The 23,654-nt window shown below is 40.6% G+C and overlaps 1 protein-coding gene across 2 annotated transcripts in view; it reads right to left on the bottom strand.

The window, feature by feature from the left end:
- Positions 1-23,654, bottom strand: part of KCNA4 (potassium voltage-gated channel subfamily A member 4) — a 236,875-nt gene that overhangs the window by 3,792 nt on the left and 209,429 nt on the right. The window contains exon 1 of one of the 2 annotated variants that reach the window (XM_012452258.2): positions 2,914-3,357. The exons of the other annotated variant lie outside the window; for it this stretch is intronic. The gene's annotated coding sequence lies outside the window, so the exon portion shown is untranslated. Of the gene's footprint in view, positions 1-2,913; positions 3,358-23,654 lie in introns of those variants that run through there. 2 annotated transcript variants of the gene reach the window in all.

The following is a 23,654-nucleotide window of genomic DNA, read 5'->3' as shown; positions in this document are numbered from 1 at the left end:
TCGGTTATTATTTCAGCTCAGTTTATTTTTATGGCAACTCAATTATTTTTCCTCTCTCCCCTCATGGCCCACATGGCTCTTGCTTCTATCTTCCCCTTCACGAATGCCAGGTCTTAATTCTCACTGTCACTCTCTTCATTCCACAAAAATAATGCTGTGACTTTACAACTGCTTCCATCATTCATCTATCTTGAGGCAGTTTTTAAAATTTCCATTCGTAAAATGTTTCTGAATTAAGTGCCTTTCCACTCCTCCCTATCTTGACTCAGGATTGGGGAAGTCAGAAGAAAAAAAAAAAGAAAAGAAAAACAAAAACCAAACCGTATTCTTTTGTCCAGACGGCACCACTTGAATGAGCTTCAATCACCTCATCTATAAAGTACAAATAATAATACAACTTCCCCCAGCCCATGTTTGTAAGGATTAAATGAGATAATGGATGTTGATAAAATATCACAGTGCCTTTTACCTAATGAATGGCAATAAACACTGGCAGTTATGAATAACATGACAGTAACTTATGTTTTTATCGTCTATCTACACAGTCCCAAATGTTTGTGTCCTTAGGCCACTAAACTAAGGGAAGATGGAATGTGAGGACATACAGGACATCCTGAGACTCACCAATGGCCCGTGTTAAGTTGGCACTGCCTGACTCCCTGCAGCATGTCCCCATTGTTTTTCTGTCTTCCTGAATCCTGAACACTCCCTACCACCCACAGACTAGGATCTAATGCCAGTTTCCACATCTCTAATAATCATCTTCTCTCCTTGTGGTCGCCCCATGTTCACTTCAGTGGTTCCTCCTACACTCTGCTCAAGGGACTATCTCCTTAGTTTTTAAATTTCAGCTTGTGTGGACTTCACTCTTAGCCTATCATACACCCCCACCTTCACTTCAACAAATCCACATCCTCAACATCCCCCTCCTCTCTCTTTCTCTCTCTCTTTGCCCACTTCTATTTACAATCTTCCACTTCCTAATCGCATGTCCCTTGCAGCTCTGATCTGCTCCCTCTGTCACCTGGCACTTCTTCTTCCTTAGTTTGTTCTCCCAAGATCCAGGTAATTCATCTCCTCAGCCAAGTCCTATAAAAGCCCCCATCCAAATCTCCTATCTCCTCTTGATTTTTCCATGTACTCTGTTCAACAAGACTTCCAAGAATGCAAGGAGTAACCCAGAGAACTGGAGACCATGATGATAGCCAGAATTCAGGGCATCTACCAGCTTCTATTACTGGAAGCACTTGGAAAGCATAAGAGAAATGGCTTTCTGAAGCCATTAACAGGATTCAGCTCTTGACCACCTGCTGCTTCTTGCTGATCCTGTCAGCCTAGCAGCCTAAACACACTGAATTTTATGAAGTGACAAGAATGGAAGTGGCAAACAGAAGTCTTCCCAATCATACACCCCTTCCCAATCATACTCAATTTCCTGGGGCAAGAAGGGCATTTGATTGTGACACAAACCCCAGAAAATACACCACTGAGGGCATCTCACATGCTAGCTCCCTTCCTTTGCCTGACTGGTAACATCTCATACGCTGAAATGTTTACCCTCAAGGAGTTTCCAAATCCCTACTTACAAAACCATCCTGGGGTGATAGTCACTGTGGAATGTCAGGCCAACATCCTTTCAAGACTTGCACAGACCAAATAGCCTGAGAGTTTGCTCAGTTTCTTCCCCAGCTCCCCCAAAATGATAATTTCAATGAAGCCCCAGTGTAACCCAAGTTCCTGAATACCTGAGTACTACACACACCTGCCCTCCCACCCAACTGCCTCCCAGAAGGTCATGAATTAGAGAGTCTTCTAATTCACCATCATCTCTTCAGGAGATCTAGAACTGCCCACTTTCTGCTCTACACCAAATAAATTCACAGTTATTTATTTATTTGGGATTATTAGTTTTTGTTTATCTAACTCCCTCCTCCACCCTACAAATAGCAAATTGCCTTCCTTTTCGTTGTCTACTAGTTACTTCACTATCCCTGATTTAGAAAGAAAGAGGGAGAGAAAGAAGAGAAACGAAAAATCATTCCTCCAGCAAACCAGACTGGTTTTAAAATCTCTCTTCTTTCTCAAGGTACTCCTGTTAAGAGAATCTATTCAATTCCCAGGAGCCTTTATGAGAGAGATATTTGCAGAGGAATTTGTCTTCTTCTTTAACACCGTTAAACTAACAGGATTTTGCAGACTACCTATTCCCCAATCCCGGCGCCCCCAAACAACAGCCAAACATCCCGCCCCTCCTCCTCTCACCGCCCCCCCGCCCCCAACAACAAGGCTGTCCGTCTCTCAGTGCCAATTCCTGCAACTGTGTCAGGGTGGTACCTGAACCTTATCTGAGAGACAGAGACAGAGAGAGAAACTGAGACAGAGAGAAAGAGAGAGAGGGAATCAGAAAAGCCAACACCGTGAGAAATATACACTTCAACGCACGCCATTTATGCAGCCCCTATGTATGTTGCTCAAATGCTCGGAAAATGCACGCGAATCCAAACATTGGGAGAGGCAGCAATTCAGACCCGTTCACCAGCTGTTCCCAAAGGAAGGGAACCGGTGAGGCTGGGAGGAGGCGAAACGATGCTAAATCTTAACCCCCTCTCGTTGGGAAACGACATCTTTAATCGCGCCCTCGCCTTCAGACCTCAGTTCCCGCTCCAGCACGTTAACCAGGGCGCACTCACCGCATCCCCGGGGTTGGGAAAATAACAACTGTTGGCCCCCCGGAGCGCCGCGCAGCATCCGCACCTCCCTTCTCCCACCTCCTGGTTTATTTTTAACCGCCTTCCATTCATGCCCTTCTGTCACATTCCAGATATTATTTATCCCTCAGATGTCCACTGTTTCTTAACAGCCAAAAGAAGAGGGTGGAGGAAAGATTTTTTTTTGAAAAGGTATCATACTTACCGTTCCCCGGCGGGGCGAAAAATAAAAATAAAGAAAATCCACCGGCTGGCTTGTTTGTCCTCCTCAAGCTGCAACAGCTGGAGGAGGGGAAGAATGATCTTGGAGTGTTAAAAGGAATCACTCGGGTTTGGCAGGTGGAGGCTCCAAATATCCACGGAACAAGTTCTGTTGCCTGGCCCGGCGAGGGGCACAGAGTCCTCGCGGCTGGAGCCTGGGGGTGGGGGTCGGGGCTGCCCCAGAGAAGACCCCAAGACTCCTGGTTCCTCTGGAGATCAGTACAGGAGGGATTCCCTGGGAAAGGAAGTCAAGGTTCCCCCGAAAAGAAGCAAAATCCTAGACAGCAGCGATCACTTGTTAAGCTCGAATTGCTCCTCCAACATCCATCCCTCTCTCGCTCTCGCTGGCTGCAGGAGCAGCACACGCCTCCCCTGGCCGCGAACGCGCGCCGGGCGGGGGCGGGGCCAGGGCCGAGCCGAGGGTGTGGCGTTCGCGACGGTCGCCAGGGGCGCCTCCAGGAGCGGCGGGGAGGGCGCAGTCACGACGCCGCGACTCCCCGCACTCTGGCCGGGCCCCCAGACTCCCAGGATCCGGGATTGATTCCAGAAGTCTTTGGCTGTGGTCCCCAGAGGAGAGGAGCAAATCCTGGAGAAGTGTCCCTGTTGGGGCCGGAATGGGGGTTTCGACGGCAGCGCGGGAGTCCTCAGAGGGCGTGGGAGCGGGGAGCTCCCCGGGAGGTGCAGTCCCGAAAATGGGGTCCTTTGGGACATCTTCTCCACTCCCTAACTTGCTTTCTCCAGATCTCCCCTCGAGCCCCGTCCTCTTCTCCACACCCCACCCCCTCCCAAAGCGGGTTTGTCGGGTTGGGAGCCCTGGGCACCTCCGGCGAGGCTGCGGGCGGGGAGCCCTCCTGTGCCTGCCAGTGCGCCCAGATCCCTCAGTCTCCGCCTTCCCTGCACACAGGAGTTGGGCGGCTTCAGCGTCAGGGTTGGGCCTCCGGGGCGCGGAGGAGACCGACTTTCAACCTGTATTCCACCCCGGGTAGGGGAATGTTACAGAAATTGGAATCAGGCCCAGGCTAGGGGCTGTGTAAGGGAAGCAGCAGTCCTAGGGGAAGAGGGTTGGAGAGATGAGTGAGTTCCAGGGTGGGCCCGGGGCTGGGGGCTTTGGAAAGCGTGGACGAGCCCGCAGACAACCTGTTGCTGCAAAAAGAAATACGGCTCTGGTACCGACCGAGGGCTCTTTGGATCCCTCAGGATAGAAATCAAGGGAGACCTCAGCAAAAAGCAAGTTTCTTGGTTTTCTTTCTTTTAATTAAAGCTTGCGCGCACAAGGGAGCTAACACCAAGAAAAAAAAAAGTGGGCTGCTCCTCGAAGTCAGGGTGTGGGTTTCTTTTATGGGCCTCTCCCATACGGAGAAAAAGGGGAGCTATGGACAGAGCATGTAGAGGTGGAGTTTTTCTGGCGCACTTCTTCATAGAACCTATGTATCATTTGCATTTTAAATCTCTACCTCTGAGCGTGAATTTTTGCATTAAAAGGAAAAGGTCACTATGAGTTGAAAGTTAAACCTAGCTGCAACTAGGGGCCTCGGGCAAGTCCCTGGTTCTCTAAAGCAGGAATTTCTGGTTAATAACTTCTTGGTCCTTTCATGCTGACTAGCTGAAGTTTCAATTTGTGGAAGGGTTTCTCCTTGTTTCTTGCTTATTTCTTTGGACCACATCAAAACGGGGAAGTAGACAGCTCGCCTGTCTGAGGCTTGCCAGAATCAACCTGGCGAGAGGTTTGGCTCCGGGGAGTCTCTGTCTTATGCTTATTATTATTATTTTGTCTTTTTGTTCTTTTCCTTTTTGTGGAGAACGGGGTTTAAGCGTGCTCCACAGGACCCAGCAGCCCGGGGGTCTCTATCTTAGTGATCTCTCCCACTGCCCATCTCCATTAAAAAAAAAAAGGTTCTGCAGTCCATCCCCACCCCACTTCCACACACGCGAGAACGCGCGAGTGAACACACACACACACACACACACACACACACAACCAGAAGCCCAGGTGGCGACAGTGTCTCTCTAGAACCTCTCCCAGCACGCACGATGGACCAGGCAGGCAGTGGCGGCGCGTGCCGGACTGCTGGAGCAAATCCGACCTTGGGCTGGTTGGTTGGCGCTGGGACGGTCACTATCGTCCTCGGGGAGGCAGCTTTGTTCAAGGGCCCTATTGGGCCTCCTCCTTTTGTGATGCTCAATTAATTATTAAGGGAAATATTCCGGAGCTGAATTATAGATATGCCCTGCACTCACTCACCTAACCGCTGCCGGCTTGGAAAAGGACACCTGGAGGGCTGCTTTTTGTTGCTGTTTGATTTTTCTTTTATCTTTTTAAATAACCAACACACCCACAAATCGAATTGTAATCAGTGTGAAGGAAAAAGAAGAGAAGAAATGAAACCTGGAGTGGACCCTGGTTTTTCTAACTTCTTTCAGCTAATGCAGCTTGAAATTTTGGCATGCATAAGTTAACCTGTAACCCCTGGCCTCAACCCTGGTGGAGGAGCTGAGAGAAAGGTATCTTCACGCTGGCTCTAGAGACATTCTTTGCCTCAATTCATTCCCTACTGCAGTTCATTCCAAAAGCAGGGAGGGGGGTTTCTCTAAAAGTGAGAATGATCATGTTCACTGGCCCCAAACCCTCTCTGTACCTCTACAATATGATATCACACTGTACCCTTTCATACATACCAGAAGCAAATAACCAGTGATAATTACTGTTGGCTCATTCAAAGGATGTTTCTTGGGATGGTAAAAAGCAAGGGTGAGGGCACAGGATCTTGGGACCTATTTCTCAAAAGCAATTTATGAGATCAATCCGGTGCAGCTATGGAATGCTTTCAGGGAGATGAAAAATGAGATGTAATGAGGTGCTAAAGATGAAAGTAATATTGAAGCTTGGACATTTTAATTGAATCATGTTAAAACTTTATGAATTATGCTTCCCTTTTGCTGTTTGTTCCCATCCCAGATAATTTCAAAGTTTTCAATGCCTGAGGACTTCATAAATATTCGCATTTCTTAGGTGTTGGGTAATCTGAATTACTAAAATACAACAGGAATGGTGCTGAGGAACAACTCTACTCTTGGGAGGACTTGGTCAAGGCAGGTAAGATGAACTGAGTGTCCACCTAGTACCTGGCTCTGTGTTCAGTTCTTTGAATGTATGTTATGTAATTTTATTTGCATACCTAAATGCTTTTTTTAATGTGGTAAGTGCTATTATTACCACTATTTTATAGACAAGGAAATGAAGGCTTACGATGATTAGCTAACTTGCCCAAAGGTTATATAGCTAATTATGCAGCAGAACTAAGCCTTATATATCTGACTTTGCAGCGTGGACTGACCCAGTGCCAGTGATGACAATACCATGTGGTCTATGCCCATTCGTCCATACAAACTAGTGGCTGTCACAGATACATACACAGATTATGAAGCAAGCGGAATTGTGTTATGGTGGAGGTATGAGAATGTTGCTCCTTGGGTGCAGAGTGGAGCAGCATCTAATGTGAAGGAAGTAAGTAAGAATTCCCAAGGTCAGAGGGGAGCAATGTGTCAAAAATATTAAGTGTTGGAGTGGCTGCTGTGGAGAATACACAGGCACATGATACTGGGGTGGAACAGAAGCAACTGGAACTGGAGATAGGTTAGGACTGACTGGGACATGCCCCCTCCCAACCTTCTCCCACCATACGCACTCACACACTCCTACCTCTGCCCATTTAAATAATTAATTCATAAAGCAAACAAGAAACATTCTATTTCACTCCTTGAAATTATCCTAAGAATTCCTAGAAACTCATAAACAGTAGCAAAAAGATTCTTTGCTTGAGACCAACAAAAATCTACCTTGTCTTAGTCCCCAAACCCTGTTTACTATTTATTTTCTTTTGAAATGGGCTCTTGCTCTGTCACTCAGGCTGGAGTGCAGTAGCATGATCACAGCTCACAGCAATCTTGAACTAACTCCCGGGCTCAAGTGATCCCCCTGCCTCAGCCTCCGGAATAGATGGGGCTAACAGTATGTAACACCATGCCCAGTTATTTTTATTTATTTATTTATTTTTACTATTTGTGGAGACGGGGTCTTACTATGCTGACCAGGCTGGTCTCAAACTGGCCTCAAGTTCTCCTCCCACCTCGGCCTCCCAAAGTGCCCAGCATGATTACTGGCATGAGCCACTGTGCCCAGCCTCTCTTTTCTTTAAAGAGGAAAAAATTATTTTCTTGCTTTTCTTAGTCATCGACTAGTCAAAATTCTTTAAGCTCTACACCGCCAAATACACCTATTACCACAAAGAATGTAATCTTGGCTTTGAATTCTCTTTGTGGTGGTACAAATGTTCCAGATCACACCGTGAAGCCTTTGCTTATAGAGAAAGGGGCAGAGGGCAGCAGATCGTCTCTGTACAAAGCACCATAGGAAGCCCTGTAGGATACAAGCTAGGTCCATTATACATGTTTTTGTTCTCTTTGAGGACTGTGGTCCACAGTGAATTGCAATGTTCTGTTTATCCCTCTATCTCCCCAAACATGCCTGTGATACTTCACTGAGAACAGGCACTATATCCTGAGCAGCTAGCGTTGTACTTGACCCAGAGTAGAATGTGAATGAATAATGGAAGAGGCTTCCCTTTGCCAAGAAAGTTCAGTGAATGTGTTGTGAGAGAACTAGGGGATCGCTTTTTCACCTGCTCACCCCACCCTCTCAACTATCTCACTTTTAAAGTTCTGAAGTGATGGGTAGGATGGGGTATGAGAAGGCCCTGGGGATTTGGTTCCATGCTCCCATTCCCAAATTTATGGATGGGGATATTTTGAGCAACCCATCATTACTTATAAAATGTGAGTCACTCACCTAGTTTTTTCTTGTAGATGGGTTTTCAATGGCCGTTTGCCACCACTTCCTATTCCATCTTACGCATATGGGCACTGGTCAAAAAGACATCAGAAAAGCATATTTGTTTCCTACAACAATGAGTGTCTTATTCCATTTCAGCTGCTATAACAAAATACCATAAACTGGTAGCTTATAAACAATAGAAATTGATTTCTCACAGAGTTGGAGGCTGAGAAGTACAAAATTAGGATATCAGCAAATTCAATGTCTGGGAAGAGTCCATTTTCTGGTTCAAAGATGGCGCCTTCTTGCTGGGTCCTTACAGTGTAGAAAAGGCAGCTCTCTGAGGCCTTTCTTATAAGGGCACTACTCCCATTCATAAGGGCTCAGCCCTCATGGATTAATCACCTCCCCATAAGTCCTGTATCCTAATATCATCACTTTGGGGGTTAGGATTTCAACAGAAGAATTTAGAGAAGATACATTCAGACCATAGCGGTGCAAAACATCAACCCCGGAAAGAAAGACTGACTACTCATTCACTGACTCTGATCACAGCACGCTGCCAGACACAATGGTGATTAAGACAGCTGCTGCGTGTCCTGTGTGGACACTTGTGGTCTAGAGGGCAAGAGACAGACAAGTCAACACACTTGGGTGGTAAGGTCCTGATAGAAATCACACAAAGGGCAGAAAGAAGTGGCACCTAATTGAAGTTGTAAAGGAAGGTCCTCAAGGCAGAAGGAGTTCCATGGAAAAGCTCAATGAACAACAATAGCATGTGTGAAAATAAAGAAAAGCAGAGGATCTGCTATGAAACGGGAAAGGGAAGCAGTGAGGGAGGGTTCTGATATGCCATGCTCAAATTAGGATCCATGAGAAAACACTGCATGATAGAATCTCAACCTTTTTCCACCTTTACACATGGGACAGATGTAGTTCATATGCACTACACACTCCCTTGAGCAAACCCAGATGAGCAACTGTAGCATTCACTAAATAGACTGAGTTGCAGGCATTTTCGGGCCTCCTGGCTGCAATGATATCACATTCTCCTTCATTTATGAATGCATCTCAGAGGCCAAGTGGGGGAAATTGAATTGGCACAACCTTAAATAATCTCAGATTCTGTTTTCTAAATGCAAGTCGATTTTAAAATGCCCCTCTTTAATTGAAGTAACTCGGTTTTTGCAACACAGCCCATTATTAACACTGCTACTGTGGTGTATCACTGGTGTTGAGATCCACTCTGTCAGATAGAATCATCGTTTAACTCTTTGTTTTCCTTATATGTGCTTAGGAAATGGGGTGGTTGTGGAGATTCACTGAAAGTGAAGTACCAACCCTGGCACAGACAGAAATCATCCACAGCCTCATCCGCTAGCATCAATCAGGAGCAAACTTGGGGTAGAGGTGAATCAAGACAAGGTTTGGATATGGAATGATGTTTCAGCTCTACAGATACTACCATCACCATGCCTTTTGCAGTAACGCCTAATAGTTCATGTCCAATAGTTTTCCCCAGATGTCTAAATGTGATGTTTTTTATAAAAGCTAGAGATCATGGTATATGCCCTGCAAAACAATGTGTTTAGAAATCATTGGCAGCCTCTTTAAACATAATCAATGACATTAAGATAGGCCAGTGACTTCTCTTGAGAGTTGACTCCTCCCCTTCCATTCCCATTTTGGTTTTGATCAACACCTTTTGCCCCGCCAAGGACAGCCATCACCAAAGCTGACAGAGAGCCTCTGTTCTCCAGCATAAGAATGTTTACATGCATTTCTCCAGGCTGCCAGCATCCTGACTACTTCATCAGACCAGCATTCCTTTAGATCTGGTTAAGTGTTAGAAAAAGCTTGTCCAGCACAGGCTTTTCAAAACAAGAATCATACTTGTAGGAAGGATATTCTCATGTGGAAGAAATTCCCACAGGGTACAGATCAGCTGGGAAATCTACCCAAAATTAATTCTGTTACTTGCTCACTTTTTTCCACTTCTGGCTAAAGACAGAAACACAATTTTAGGGATTAGCCAACCGATATATTTGAAAACAAAAATTTAAAACAAACCAAGCTGAGAATATGGGTTTCATAAAGATGCTAACTTTCAGTTTCTCTTCATTGACTCTAGGGAACAGCACGTCACACATCAGGCTGTATGTACACTTGAAACTCCTCCAATGTATTTCTCAGTTAGTCTCACATATCAGCTCTTGTTCTGAGTAAACATAAAGATCTTAGGCTGTCATCTCCAAAGGTCATATGAGGGTACAAACACTGCCCATTTCCTTTGGATGGTTTTTAGCAGAGACCTTTTCTTCATTCATATATAGGTTTAAACATGAAAAGAAATTTATAACATTAAATTTGTAAATTTATTGTGAAATGTTAATTATTCATAGCAACCCTTGAAAAGAGCTATGTAAACATTAGACCAAAGCAATTGCTCTTGAATTGCTTGAGGGGCTGGAGCAAAGACCAGATCCTGGGGTTATACGTTTATCTCTCCAGCTGAAACAACTCACCTCTAGTTGTCTCAGTTTTCTTATCTGTAAAAATGAGTACTATAGCATCAGTCCTATTTCACAAGATCATGAATATGGATCATATGAAAAAGTGTATGGGAAAGAATTCTACAACCATAAAAGCATAACATAAATATAGGACATCATCATTTTAAAACAATAACCATCTGTCATGGACTGAATGCTTATGTCCCCACTAAAATCCATATGTTGGAGCCCTAATTTCCAATGTTACGGTGTTTGGAGATGGGGCCTTTGGGAGGTAATCAGGATTGGATGAGTTCCTCAGGGTGAAAAGCCCTCATAATGGGATTAGTATCCTTATCAGAAGAGATACCATTTCAGGAAGCACATAGTAAGCTCATGTCAGCACACAGCAAGACAGCAGCCACCTCAAAACCTAGAGAAGAGGCCTCGAAATGAAACCTACATATCAGCACCTTGATCTTGTACTTCTCAGCCCCCAGAACTATAAGAACACAGATTTCTGTTGTTTAAGCCATTCAGACTATGGTAGTTATTGAGTAAGCCAAATCCAAAAATCCAAAATCCAAAATGCTTCATAATTCAAACTTTTTGAACACTGACATGGCACTCAAAGGAAGTACTCATTGAAACATTTCGGATTTTGGATTTTCAGATTAGGAGCATTCAACTAGTAAATGTAATGCAAACATTCCAAAAAACGAAAAATTCCAAAATCTGAAACACTTCTGATCTCAAGCATTTCAGATAAAGGATAATCACCCTGTATTTTGTCTTTGCAGCCTGAGCTAAGACCTCATCAAAGCTAGGTAACAGATATGTAGACTGTTGTTACTAGCAAACTTTGCCATGGTACCTGAAACTCAACAATGTGTTGGCTATAAAAGGTTCTTACAGGTTCTCTTTAAAGGAATTGGTAGAAAGGTTTGTAATCAACCCACCATCGGGTTGATGACATGATACTAAAATTTTATTAGGCCTTTATAATCTATAACTTACTCCTCAACCAACTTGGAATTTTTGGCAGTTTTGTTGTAAAATGGCTATAGATTACACTAGCTTGAACATTTAGAATGTTACCAGTATTCATTGTTCATTCAGTCAACAAAATTTTACTGAGAATCTATTTTGTCTCAGGCAGTAGTCTAAGCACTAAGCAGTAGTGATAAGTGAACGCAAGGTCCTTACTCTTGAACAAACAAATTGCAAAAAACAATAAATGTTACACTGAAAATAACATAGAATGATGGAGTGTCAGGGAAGGGAGTTTCTTGGGTACCTAAGAAAGCCTCACTGAGATAATGGTTGAGCTGAAGACGATATGACAAGAAAGCTTGGTCTGTGAAGATCTGGGGTAGAAAAAAGAAAAACCATTAGCCAGAGTGGTTCAAAAATTAGTAGTTAAAGAGTAAAGTCTTTCCCAAAAGGAGCCCAGTGAATACAAAGCATCTAATGCACAATTTAATTCTACCATACCACTAACCTAATTAATACACCCCAAGTTGGGATTTCAGAAACACATCTCTCTCTCCTCCTCTCCTTCACTTAGCACCTAATTCTAGGCTCAGTCACTCTTCTCAGTGCTGGGAAATGGATAGGAGCGCACCCCTAGGAGAAGAGAGATAGTCCTGGAGAAGAGGGGAGAGTTCACAGTTCTACATCTGAATACCACTCACATTGACTTAAGAGGCAGTGATGATTACTAGCCCAGGTGTCTTGATTTGTAAATGTAGTTAAGGATTCCTTTCACTGGTCTAGTGCTTCCTGTTCTCTGAAAGGCAAGATGGGCTGCGTTCTGTTATAGCTTCTGTTTTATTAAAGGTTCTTTTGGTAGCAAGGAATAGAAAGCAATTCAAGCTAGTTTATATACAACAGTGGTGTAGAGTCAGATTTTACAAGAGTCCAGGAAAGAGCTGAGGAACCAAGATTCAAAGACAAAAAACAATTAGGTCAGGAGCAGTGGCTCACACCTGTAATCCCAGCACTTTGGGAGGCCGAGGCCAGCGGATCATGAGGTCAGGAGATCAAGACTATCCTGGCTAACACGGTGAAACCCTGTTTTGACTGAAAATACAAACAATTAGCCAGGTATGGTGGCCGGTGCCTGTAGTCCCAGCTACTCAGGAGGCTGAGGCAGGAGAATCACTTGAACCCAGGAGGTGAAGGTTGCAGTGAGCAGAGATCGCATCACTGCACTCCAGCTTGGGCGACAGAGCGAGATTCCATCTCAAAAACAACAACAACAATGACAACGACAACAAACCCAGATGATTAGCCAGCCTTCTCTCACTCTGTCTCCTCACTCCTGACCCCACATCCCTGTCTCTACCTTTCTCTCAGTTCTGAGTCCCTGCTTTTCCATATCCCCATGCCTGTGGGCCCCTAATGGCTGACTTTGTCCCAGTGTTACTTAATCTTTCGGGTCAACAGTATTTCACATACTTTCAAATTTCCAAAAGGAGGAATCTAATTGATTTTGTTATTTGAACAAGGCCACTCAAATCACAGTTTACCACCTTAAGTGGTCAAGTCACCTGTGTCCCAAAGAGGAGTGGAGGAGTCACTTATCTGGGTCTGTGGGTGGGATGAGATTTTCTGAACAGAGCCAACACAAGTCCAGTACATTAATTCTGACAGCAACAAGCCCAGTTCCTTCAAAATCTTAGGAGACCCTTGGTACTTGTACTTATAACAGACCCTCACAGAGTCATATATAGTGTGCTTAAAATTTACACATTCTACATTAGAGTTTATGTAAACTATTTTACAGTTGGGTTGCAGCAAACCAGTATACAAGGTTGTAGTGAAATTATGTGGGTTTTCTTCTGTAATTAAGAGCTACTAATTTCATTTTCAGAACATAAACATTTTATAGCCTCATTAAAAATTTATGGGCACAAGGCACGGCCCAGAAACCGACCATAATCCCTGCACGAAGAAGTAGCTCGTTGATTACTATCAAATACTTAAATTTATTGGCTTTTAAAGAATTGTTGAATCATTGAATAGGCTGATAAACTCCCTATGAAAGGTATCCTCACTCACCAGTTTGTTTGTGCGTGACTTGCTGACGTATGTGAATGCAGCCTGTGTTTATGTTGTCTTCTATATTGTGTGTAAGCTATACTAGGAAAGTTAATTATTAAACTCTGCAGATGCACCCAGAGGCTACTGTGAATGATGCACCCAAAATAAAATCTAAAAATAACTAAGTAATAAATAACCATTTGCAGATAGGAATTGTTCCTGCAGTTTTCTAAACAACAGCAGGTTTCTTTAAGACATTATGATATTTTTCCTGATATTTTATTAGATGCATTAAATCTTCCTCCACTTAAAAGCAGATAATTTGAATAAGAGCATGATAAAATTGACTGGATCCTAATTAAAGTTAATTTTAAGACAATATCAAACTATTGCTTTTATCTTAGAATAATTTCATGTATGCATATTCTTCTATGTTAGTTAAAAGCACCAAGAGAGTCATTTTTGAGAGGCAGAGCATTCCAGCAATTATTTTAGAATCTGCATTGACAAAAATGTTAAGGGCCACTCTTCGAAGTAATATCTTGATTACTTGTTCTATTTGTTCAGGTTTATTTAGAGAGAAAAAAATTATTCAAAAGGAACAAACTAGAGCTAAAAATTTTTCTATAGCCTTCTTTGTTGCAGAAATATGTATGTGAGGAAGTTTCAGAATTTGCAGTAAGATACTTACTGAAAAATGTCAGGTGGATTAAGGATTCTTGGCAAGGTGACATATTAACCTTCATAAGACAATTAAAATAATATTAAATGGCTAAGATTTAAGATCAATATGCACAAAATTAGCTTGATATGTGATCATCTGGGAGGGTTTTTCTATCCATGACTCAAGCACAGTATTTGGTGCAATCTTTCAGGGGAGCTCCAGTTTATAGGGTCTTCTGCCACCACTAATGTGTACATACTTAGTGGCCTAGCCATGTGCTTCAAATTTAGCTCAACAGAGTCCCACTACTACTAATATATTTAATAACATAATTAATTTTCTGCTCAAGATAGTGCTCATCAAATGATGGACTCTGGCTCTGGTTTTAAGCTAAAAGAATAGTATAGTATACTCTTCTCTTCAACTCAAGGGAAGTTGTTGAATATCTCATTCCCAAGTTGAATGTGATATATGAAAAAATAATGATATGTCTCATTTATTTTGATATGTAAATTACAGGTTAAGAGCACGGACTTCAAAATCAAAACATATCCATCAATTACTATCTATATGACCTTGATTAAGTCTTCTGAAGTTTTCTAACTGTAATGTTCTCATCTGCAAAATGATAATGATAATGCCTGCTTTCTAAGGTTGTTGTGAGTATTGGATCAAATAAGTTATATGAAAGACAAAATGCAAAGGACAATTGAGGAAATTATTTTATTTAGGCTACTACAACATAAAGAGCATCCATTAATGAGGAAAGTCTCAAAGAAAAGGAAGGAGCCTGGGTTTTTATAGAAATAGATAAATAAGGGACTCACCCTGGAATCCTATGGGTGTTATAGGACAGATGATAGGAGGAAGGATGGAAGTGAGTGTTAACTTGAAATATGCCTGAGCAGGGATGTCCTTGGTGATTTTTCTTCTTATAGCTCTTTTCTGGGAACACAGAGCTCAGATAATGTGATAATGTCCAACAACATTGTCAGTCTTTTCCTATTGCTCAAGGTAAATTAATGTCACTCATTACTCAACATGCAGCAACTCAGAAGCAATAATAAGCATCTCAGGTAGGGTGAGGGAGGGTTAAATAAATAGTCTCAATGGTTCTTGTTGGCATTGTTATTATAAAACTAGTTGAACTGGTCAGTTGTTTCAGAGGTCTGAGGTGAGGCATCTTAAAAGAGTGATACCTAAAGTGGAAAGGAGATAATATTAATGTAATAGGTGGCACTAAAGAGTCGGTTGTGGAACCTGAGTGTAATCAGTGCAGCAGATTCTAAGAGGTTGCTGGAGGAAATCTTTTGGTCATGCAATACCATTAGTTAAGCATCTTGAAGCTCTCCAGCTAGAATAGTCTATGTGAAAATCCATGGTTTTCTTAAATAAGCAAGGATATAAAACAGTCAACATAAACCAACCTAAACAGAATATTTGCTACAGAGGTAGATTACACAGAAGCTAAAGAATAACCATTTATGTTCTCTTATTAAGAGCAGACTAGTAATTTAAAAAATACTACTTTAATAGAGAAAACTAAATGCTAGTTTTGCAACAGTATAATATTTGATATAGCATTCTTTTTAAAAATGTTATTAACAAATCAAACTTTAGCCAGCTCTGGCTACGACAAATAAAATTCCTTTACCAAAAGTATTTTATGCCTTTTTAGAGCCATATATATCCTTACAATACAACTCTTCAAAGTGGTGAAAATGAACATGTTCATTAATAAACCCAAAAATATATAGCATATAAAAGTAAAAGTAAAATAAAAAGTATACAAACTTAAAACTATGATAAGTAATTGTTTTGATATTTTATGTTACTTAGAAATAATCTAGGAATCTAACAAATAGCCCATAAGTAACTCAATTTATTTATTTATTATCAGTCAAAGGTTTTAAGCTACCTAAAGATTCTGGAAATTATCTTCAAGCTGGCATACTAAAAAATATAATTGCCAATGAAATAAAGTTTTCAAAATAATTATTCAATTTGGTAAATACAAATTTATATCTTTTATGATTTAAACACTAAGTAGAAAAAATATTAGCATAGTTACTAGTAAACCTGTAAAAGTTTAGAAAAAACATAACCAAGTAAAATAAAAATCTACATGAGTAGTATAATTAACATTGATAAATTAAACAAAACATGGCCGTTTTTATTAAACTAAAAATATTGATGTCTCATTGGTAAAGATTTATCTAAATTATGTGAACTTGAAATCTTAAAACATTTCTGAGTTGGTTTTACTAAGAACATTTTAAAAAATTAGCACACTGAAAGTCTTAGAATTTCTGGAAATTTTAGGAATATTCCATTTTTAAGCAATAATTTACCTCTAAGCCAATCAGAATAGAACTTTAAGAAATTTTACAACCAAATTTCATAAAATCACCTAGAAGCAGGAAAATATACTCTCATACAATGAGAGGTAAAAGTCTTTCGAAATACAGACATAAACTTACAGAGAGAGAAACTGTTTATAGCCTCAACTCTAAAATTCAGTCATGGGTCAAGCATAAACACAGAAATACAAAACTCACTGGTCCATGTCAAAGAGCTATTCTCATCTCAGTGGGTACAATGTCTCAATTGATTTGACTTCAAAATAGACACATAGACAAACACAAAAGACTAACACACTAGAGTTTCTAACATCTTTCACCCAACAGAGATAAGATCTCTATAAATGATTAATTTCTTTACAGAGATCAGCAAATGCTCAGACCGCAAAACCAGAAGTGGGCACCAGAAAGCAAGTGAAAATTCAAAAAAGAAACCAAATCAAATCCTTACCATGCTACTGGTAGACAAGAGCCCATATCACAGGACCAGAAGTCAGAATCACCACTGGGTCTTGAGTCCCAGATCACTAGTCAGGAGCACACTACAAAGGGCTCCAAGAGGCCTTACCTAGGTATAGTGAACAGGTACTCCCAAGACAAGGGCTGATCATATCCTGGTTATGGCACTAAACTGAGAAAGACAAGCGTACCAAATAAATTTTGTTTGTTTGTTTATTTATTTATTTTTGAGATGGAGTCTCCCTCTGTCACCCAGGTTGGAGTGTACTGGCGGGATCTCAGCTTACTGCAACCTCTACCTCCCTGGTTCCAGTGATTCTCCTGCCTCAGCCTACCAAGTAGCTGGGATTAAAGGCATGTGCCACCATGCCCGGCTAATTTTTGTATTTTTTAGTAGAGACGGTGTTTCACCATGTTAGCCGAGCTGGTCTCAAACTCATGACCTCATGATCCACCTGCCTTGACCTTCCAAAATGCTGGGATTACAGGTGTGAGCCACTGTGCCCAGCCTAGAGATGGTTTTATTTAGACTACTGCAATAGAGAGAATATTCATTAATGAGGAACATCTCAAAGAAAATGAAGGGGGTCTGGGGTTTTTTAGTGACAGGTAAGCAAGGGAGCCATCCAGGAGTTAGTGGGGGTCATGAGGAAGGATGGAGGTGGGTCTTAGCTTGAAATACATCAGCTCAGGGTAATCCTTATTGAGTAGGAGGATTTCTTCACCATTGCTGCTTTCCAGGAGCAAAGCACTCAAAATTTTACATTGTTACATTGTCAATTATATAACATGTTTGTTCATAAAAAACAAAGTAGCAGCAATTGTTGGAGATGGCAGCACGCTTCACAGTACACTTTCTGTATTCTAACTGCCTAGGATCAAATCCTGACTCTCTTCTTCACTAGCTATATGACTTTGGAAAAATATACCATCTCTGATTCTTATTTTTCTTATCAGTTCATTGGGCATTAAAATAGTAGCTTCACCATAAAGCTGTTGTGAAGATCAAAAACAGTAAAGATGAAAAATTCTGATAAGCTGGTGATCTGTCATAAACAATACTATTATCATCACCAGTTGTAACTAAATGAATGCCTCAAGAAAGAAGAAAATTGTTTTATTCCTAAAATCTATTTGACAAAGTAAACATTTTTATAATTCAATGACTCATTTTTTTATTTACCAGGTTAGTTTGGTAATTTTAATAGAAACTTTTGATAACTCTTAACATAACTAAACATTTTCATCACTTCATGAAGATAGAGGGGAATTTTTAATTTGTTTCTTCAAAAGAAATATTTTCATTGCAGAGTAAATGGAAGATAAAACAATTAATTGAATATTAACAAATTAAACCAAAATATAATTCAAAGAAAACTAAATGGTGTTTCTCTGCGTTGTGTTAAAATCCATAATTCTGCTTTTTTCTACCCTTGCTGATGCAAACTACCAGGACAACTGCCTAAGAATGGTTTAAAATATATATATATTTTTAATTTTACCATCTTCTTTTTCTTTGGATGATTGAAGTGAATGGAAAGAAAATCTCAACAGATCATGGTTTCTGTGGACATAGTTCTGGGAGAGCAAAGGTTTTGCTATTGAAGAATAGAAATAAAGCAGGCCTATAAATTCCTTAACAATCATGTTAATTATTTTCCTCTACTTGGACTTTAGAGTGCTTCATCACAGGTTAAGTCTACACATTTCTCAGTTCTCAGTCTCCCACTGATGCTAGCGATGCCATCTAATTAATGACCTTTACAATATTAAGGAGAAAAATAATTTATGCTGATTATCTTGACTCTCTTCCTGTGATGAAGGAAAGTTTACAGAAGATGGGAGGTGGGCAAAAGTAAGTTGAGGAAGGAGTTTTTGTTCTTTTAAGCTGTCTTTCAGCCTTTTACTTCTGCATTGCAAAGAGGTATTACCTTCTTTCTTAGGGAAATCAAACTAATAACCTTTGACTAAGTAATCACTTGAATCATCCCAAACATTAAAATATAAGACAAGAGAAAAACTTTCATTCATTCCAAACACTCAGAAGAACAGGCAATTGTGAACAGCAGAGGTGTAGCCTTAAGAAGCTTCAAATCTACCCAAATGCTTCAGAAGGCAAGGCTAGCCCTTATGTGATATGGCAGCAAGTATTTAAGACAATGTATACATTTGTGTGGTCTCTAAAATTAGATCGCCTGAGCTCAACTCTGATTCTGTCACTTATAGGCCATGGGTAAATAACAACTATAAACTTCCACTTCTTCATCTAAAGAGTAACAATCCTGGAAGCATACACATTGCAGAATTGCTTTGAGGATTAAAAGATACAATTTAAGGACAATGTTGATCCTTGAACAACATGGTATGAACTGTGTGGGTCCACTTAGATGAGGATGTGTTTCAATAAAAGTTAGGACGAGTGTGTCTTCTTCTTCTGCCTCCCCTTCCACCTCCTCCACCTCTTCTGCCTCTGCCACCCCCAAGACAGCAAGGCAAACCCCTCTTCTTTCTCCTCCTCCTCAGCCTACTCAATGTGAAGAGAATGAGGATTAAGACCTTTGTGATGATCCAGTTCCACTTAATGAAGAGTAAATATATTTTCTCTTTTTTATGATTTTCTTCATAATTTTTTTCTCTAGCTTACTTTCTAGTAGGTATACAATATTTAATACATATCACATACCAAATATATGTTGACTGTCCATTATTGGTAAGGCTTCTGGTCAACAGTGGGCTATTAGTAGTTAAATTTTGGGGGAGTAAAAAGTTATACACACATTTTTGACTGTGTGGGGGTCAGCACCCTTAAGTGCTGTATTGTTTGAAGGTCAACTGTAGTTAGCTCAGCTCCTGGCCCATGTTAAGTATGTTAATGAGAATTAACCATAGTAATAATGGTTGTAGTAAAATACTATATGAATAACATATATTATTAAAAATTTATACATAGGCTACATGCATAACCTATAATTAGTATATTTGAGAATATATAATTAAATAGAATTTATGGTGGTACAGATACAAATGTTACAGGAAGTCAAAGGAAGGAAGAACAGTGGGCGTATCAATAGAGAGATTAATGCTTCTCGTACTATGACAAGTAAGCTGTTGATAAATTCTAGCTGCTTTCATTATCACCAGTATTTATCATAGTAGACTTCATAGAGGACGTTAAACTTTAGCAGAACCTTAAGGAATGAGCGATATAAAGATTGCAAAAGGGTCTCTCATGTGACAACAGTAGCAAGTGGAAGTCACTGATGTGGGAAAGTAGCATGACGGATTCCATTAAGGTAAAAGCAGAACTACTATTCAATCCAGCAATCCCATTACTGGGTATATACCCAGAGAAATAGAAATCTACCTTAAAGACACTTGCATGTGAATGTTCATTTTAGCACTATACACAATAGCAAAGACATGGAATCAACCTAATGGATAAAGAAAATGGTACCCACTCCTGGTACCAATTTTACTGTTTTAGTCTGTTTTCATGCTGCTGATAAAGACATACCTGAGACTGGGCAATTTACAAAGGAAAGAGGTTTAATGGGGAACTCACAGTTGCATGTGGCTGGGGAGGCCTCATAATCACGGTGGAAGGTGAGAGGCACATCTCACATGATGGCTACAAGAGAAGAAGGCTTGTGCAGAGAAACTCCCCATTTTAAAAACTATTGGATAAAAGATTGGATAAAGAAAATGTGGTACATAAACATCATGGAATCCTATGCAGCCATAAGAAAGAATGAGATCATACCATTTGCAGGAACATGGATGGACCTGGAGGCCATTATCCTCAGCAAACTAACATAGGAACTGAAAACCAAACACCACATGTTCTCACTTATAAGTGTGAGCTAAATGATGAGAACTTACAAACACAAAGAGGGAAACAACAGACACTGGGGTCTACCTGAACATGGAGGGTAGAAGGAGGAAGAAGGGCAGAAAAGACAACTATTGGGTATTGGGCTTAATTCCTGGGTGATAAAATAATCTGTACAACAAACCCCTATGACATGAGTTTATCTATGTTACAAACCTTAACATGTACCCCTGAACCCAAAGTAAAAGTTAAAAAATTAAAATAAAATAAACTTAGAGAAGGAAAAAAAAAAACATAAAGAGAATCAGTGGAGATGTGCTCTGATTTTTCTACCAACAAGTACTTACTATCATCATGTTATTAATAAAGTACTTACTATCATCATGCTACTCTTCTTCATAGTGTTTATTTATAGTTATTATGTGTAGTGGGTTAAATAATGATACCACCCTCCCCCAAGTGATGTATCCATGTCCTAATCCTCTGAATCTGTGATTATTACTTTATTTGGTAAAATGGTCTTTGCAGATGTAATCAAAGATCTCAAGATGAGGAGCTCCACATTCTATATCATCTGGGTGGCCTCTAAATCCAATGAAACGTATCCTTATAAGAGAAACACAGCAAAGACACACAGAGAAGGGTCTGTGTTGGTAGGGGCTGCCACAAAGGTCTCTGACATGCCCTGAAGACATTTTTCCCCTTGTCTTGGGGATTAACATTCTGCTCCTTGTTTCTTATGCAAATTTCTGCAGCCAGCTTGAATTTCTCCTCAGAAAATGGGATTTTCTTTTCTATCACATTGTCAGGCTACAAATTTTTTGAGCTTTTATGCTTTATTTCCCTTTTAAAACTGAATGCTGTTAACAGCACCCAAATCACCTCTTGAATGCTTTGCTGCTTAGAAATTTCTTCTGCCAGATACCCTAAATCATGTCTTCATGTTCAAAGGTCCACAAATGTATAGGGCAGAGGCAAAATCCCACCAGTCTCTTTGCTAAAACATAACAAGAGTCACCTTTGCTCCAGTTCCCAACAAATTCCTCATCTCCATCTAAGACCACTTCAGTCTGGATTTCATTGTCCATATCATTATCAGCATTTTGGTCAAAGCCATTCAACAAGTCTCTAGGGAGTTCCAAACTGTCCCACATTTTCCTGTCTTCTTCTGAGCCCTCCAAACTGTTCCAACCTCTGCCTCTTACCCAGTTCCAAAGTCACTTGCACATTTTCATGTATCCTTTCAGCAATTCCTCACTCCTGGTACCAATTTTACTGTTTTAGCCTGTTTTCACGCTGCTGATAAAGACATACCTGAGACTGGGCAATTTACAAAGGAAAGAGGTTTAATGGGGAACTCACAGTTGCATGTGGCTGGGGAGGCCTCATAATCACGGTGGAAGGTGAGAGGCACATCTCACATGATGGCTACAAGAGAAGAAGGCTTGTGCAGAGAAACTCCCCATTTTAAAAACCATCAGATAGAGACTTATTCCCTATCATGAGAACAGCATGGGAAAACCTGTCCCCATGATTCAGTTACCTCCCACTGGATCCCTCCCACAAAATATGGAAATTCAAGATGAGATTTGGGTGGGAGCACAGTCAAACCATGTCAAGGTGGAAGACCCAGATGAAAGGACAAGGAAGTTAGCATTGTGGAGAGGCTAGAGAACACTGGGGAACATGAGGAAGAACAGCTTTGATGTGGCATTGGGGGCTGACCAAGACGATGGGTTAGCCTGAGCCTGAGTGGGCTTCCTAAAAACCAGAGTCAGAAGAAACTGGCTATAGGTGGGACCAAATCAAAACAGCTCAAATAACAGGCAAAGTCTATACTCCCTGCCTTCATTGTATCAGCTTGCTATAGACTTGATGCTTTCATCTCCCTAAAATTATTTTATCGACACCTAACCCCCAATGTGAAGGCATTTGGAGATGGGGCTTTTAGAAAGTAATTCGATCATAAGGGCAGAGGCCCCATAAATAAGATTAATTTCCTTATTAAAAAGACCTAGAGACATCCCTTCCTCCTATTGCCATATGAGGATGCAGCACAAATATGGTGCTTGTCTATGAATGAAGAAATGGGCTCTCACCAGAACCTGACCCGGCTGGCACCCTGATCTCAAATTTCCAGCTTCCAGACTGTGAGAAATAAAGATATGTTATTTATAAGTTATTCCGTTTATAATACTTTGTCATAGCAGCCCGACATGACTAACACACTGCCAGTTTACTGACTTTTTGATAAAAAATCGGTAACTTTGATTATTTTAAAACCCATGTGGGTATGGAAATGATAGGGAGAGAAAAGAGGACAGAAAATGCACATGGAAATTGGCACATTCTCTTCAGGGTTTGCAGAAACCAGGTGGTAGCCCCAAAGGAAAATCAATAACCACTGCTTCTATTTGTGGCTCTGTTTCCACAGAAACATGTTTGTGGGTGAATTTGAAAGGCAGATATTCAATGCCAAAACAATCAGTCCAAAAAGAAGAAAAATTCTAGTCAAATAAACTTTTTTACTATAGTGACAAATGTTTTTTACTTACATTTTTTCCATTTAATTAACTGAATTTAAAGGGGCATTATCAAATAAGCTCAGCCATGCTCCTGTAAGCACAATAATATTGAAATGTGGGGGCAATATTAGCTTCAGTGTAAATGGAATGCATGGAAAGTTGTTGGAAAATATTTAGCTGGCCCATCAAGTTGAACCTATTTGCAAGAATAGCAAATATAGTCAAACTTAACTTTAGGGAGCTATGCTAGTAAGGTTACCAACACTGAAAAAGGAAAAAAAATATCACTTTTGCTTTCTGCCTTTCTATATCTTAAATGTCATGCCATACATGTTTTAGGCCCTCAATTAAAATGTTCTTGAAATTATCTGTCAGAAGAAGTATTTATTTATGACCCCCTACTATAGGCACAATAAAATTCTAAGACCCATTCATTAATAAAAGGAACAACAGTATCAAACTCAAAATACTGTTTAGAAC

This window comes from Aotus nancymaae, unplaced genomic scaffold (genome assembly GCF_030222135.1).
Source record: "Aotus nancymaae isolate 86718 unplaced genomic scaffold, 86718_ANA_hifiasm-v0.15.2.pri h1tg000059l, whole genome shotgun sequence".
NCBI lineage: Eukaryota > Metazoa > Chordata > Mammalia > Primates > Aotidae > Aotus > Aotus nancymaae.
This window is presented reverse-complemented; position numbering and strand designations above follow the sequence as displayed.